At 45.7% G+C, this 2,893-nt stretch overlaps 1 long non-coding RNA gene across 1 annotated transcript; it reads left to right on the plus strand.

Moving 5' to 3' along the window:
• Nucleotides 1-1,467: 1,467 nt before the first annotated feature.
• Nucleotides 1,468-1,994, plus strand: LOC127927405 (uncharacterized). Its single transcript, XR_008127296.1, has 3 exons — nucleotides 1,468-1,555; nucleotides 1,673-1,813; nucleotides 1,907-1,994. It is a non-coding gene; the product is annotated as an uncharacterized LOC127927405 (long non-coding RNA).
• Nucleotides 1,995-2,893: the final 899 nt, after the last annotated feature.

Consider the following 2,893-nt stretch of genomic DNA (forward strand, 5'->3'; position numbering starts at 1 on the left):
TAAGGGAGAGAGAGAGAGGAGGGAGGCAGGAGAAATTAAGGGAGAGAGAGAGAGGAGGGAGGCAGGAGAGAGAGAGAGAGAGAGAGAGAGAGAGAGAGAGAGAGAGAGAGAGAGAGAGTGAGAGAGAGAGGAGGGGGCAGGGAAAGAGAGAGAGAAGAGGGGGACAGGAGAGAGAGAGATTTATTTATTTATTTTCCCTTGTATACCTTAACCATTTGTACATTGTTAAAACACTGTATATATATAATTTGACATTTGTAATGTCTTTATTGTTTTGAAACTTCTGTATGTGTAATGTTTACTGTTCATTTTTATTGTTATTTCACTTTATATATTCACTTTATATAGTATCTACCTCACTTGCTTTGGCAATGTTAACACATGTTTCCCATGCCAATAAAGCCCTTGAATTGAATTGAATTGAATTGCGAGAGAGAAAGAGAGGAGGGGGGCAGGAAAAGGAAGGAGGAGAGAGAGAGAATAGGTGATGTGGTGGTGATATAATCATATGTAGGATATCATCTAGTTGACTGTATCTTCCCACTGGCTCCAAGTCCACCAGTTGATCAGCTGATGAAACAAAACCGCTCCCAGGCACACACTAAACACAACACACACACATTTTAAACACACACACACACAAACACACACACACACACACACACACACACACACACACACACACACACACACACACTCACACACACACACACACACACACACACACACACACACACACACACACACACACACACACACACACACACACACACACACTGTGTTTCAAGGTGACGTAATGGTCAACCCTCCTGACCAGGCCAGTTAATGAGTCGACTGCCTCTGGCAGTTTTTGTTGTGTGTGTCAATCTAATGTTCTTGGTCACATGATTCCTATTCAACAGATGAAGACTAACAGTGAAACATATACACAGGAAGTACCAGGTAATAACATGGCTATATACGGGAAGTACCAGGTAATAACATGGCTATAACATGGCTATATACAGGAAGTACCAGGTAATAACATGGCTATATACAGGAAGTACCGGGTAATAACATGGCTATATACAGGAAGAAGTAATAACATGGCTATACACAGGAAGTAAGGTAATAACATGGCTATATACAGGAAGTACCAGGTAATAACATGGCTATATACAGGAAGTACCAGGTAATAACATGGCTATATACAGGAAGTACCAGGTACCAATAACATGGCTATATACAGGAAGTACCAGGTAATAACATGGCTATATACAGGAAGTACCAGGTAATAACATGGCTATATACAGGAAGTACCAGGTAACTGGCGATGTGCAGGGGTATGAGGTAATTGAGGTAGCTATGTACATATAGGCAGGGGTAAAGTGACTAGGCAACAGGATAGATAATAGACAGTAACAGCAGTATACTGTAGGTAGGGGTAAAGGATAGATATAGACAGTAACAGCAGTATACTGTAGGTAGGTAAAGGATAGATAATAGACAGTAACAGCAGTATACTGTAGGTAGGGGTAAAGGATAGATAATAGACAGTAACAGCAGTATACTGTAGGTAGGGGTAAAGGATAGATAGACAGTAACAGCAGTATAATGTAGGTAGGGGTAAAGGATAGATAATAGACAGTAACAGCAGTATACTGTAGGTAGGGGTAACAGCAGTATACTGTAGGTAGGGGTAAAGGATAGATAATAGACAGTAACAGCAGTATACTGTAGGTAGGGGTAAAGGATAGATAATAGACAGTAACAGCAGTATACTGTAGGTAGGGGTAAAGGATAGATAATAGACAGTAACAGCAGTATACTGTAGGTAGGGGTAAAGGATAGATAATAGACAGTAACAGCAGTATAATGTAGGTAGGGGAAAGGATAGATAATAGACAGTAACAGCAGTATACTATAGGTAGGGGTAAAGGATAGATAATAGACAGTAACAACAGTATACTGTAGGTAGGGGTAAAGGATAGATAATAGACAGTAACAGCAGTATAATGTAGGTAGGGGTAAAGAGACTAGACAACGGGATAGATAATCCGGTCATTTGAATAGATGGTTGGTTCCAGACTTGGTGCACTGGTACCGCAGGCCATGCGGTAGCAGAGAGAACAGTCTGTAGCTCGGGTGGCTGCAGGCCATGCGGTAGCAGAGAGAACAGTCTGTAACTCGGGTGGCTGGAGGCCATGCGGTAGCAGAGAGAACAGTCTGTAACTCGGGTGGCTGGAGGCCATGCGGTAGCAGAGAGAACAGTCTGTAACTCGGGTGGCTGGAGGCCATGCGGTAGCAGAGAGAACAGTCTGTAACTCGGGTGGCTGGAGGCCATGCGGTAGCAGAGAGAACAGTCTGTAACTCGGGTGGCTGGAGGCCATGCGGTAGCAGAGAGAACAGTCTGTAACTCGGGTGGCTGGAGGCCATGCGGTAGCAGAGAGAACAGTCTGAAACTCGGGTGGCTGGAGGCCATGCGGTAGCAGAGAGAACAGTCTGAAACTCAGGTGGCTGGAGGCCATGCGGTAGCAGAGAGAACAGTCTGAAACTCGGGTGGCTGGAGGCCATGCGGTAGCAGAGAGAACAGTCTGTAACTCGGGTGGCTGGAGGCCATGCGGTAGCAGAGAGAACAGTCTGTAACTCGGGTGGCTGGAGGCCATGCGGTAGCAGAGAGAACAGTCTGTAACTCGGGTGGCTGGAGGCCATGCGGTAGCAGAGAGAACAGTCTGTAACTCGGGTGGCTGGAGGCCATGCGGTCTGTAACTCGGGTGGCTAGCAGAGAGAACAGTCTGTAACTCGGGTGGCTGGAGGCCATGCGGTAGCAGAGAGAACAGTCTGTAACTCGGGTGGCTGGAGGCCATGCGGTAGCAGAGAGAACAGTCTGTAACTCGGGTGGCTGGAGGCCATG

This window comes from Oncorhynchus keta, unplaced genomic scaffold (genome assembly GCF_023373465.1).
Source record: "Oncorhynchus keta strain PuntledgeMale-10-30-2019 unplaced genomic scaffold, Oket_V2 Un_scaffold_139_pilon_pilon, whole genome shotgun sequence".
NCBI lineage: Eukaryota > Metazoa > Chordata > Actinopteri > Salmoniformes > Salmonidae > Oncorhynchus > Oncorhynchus keta.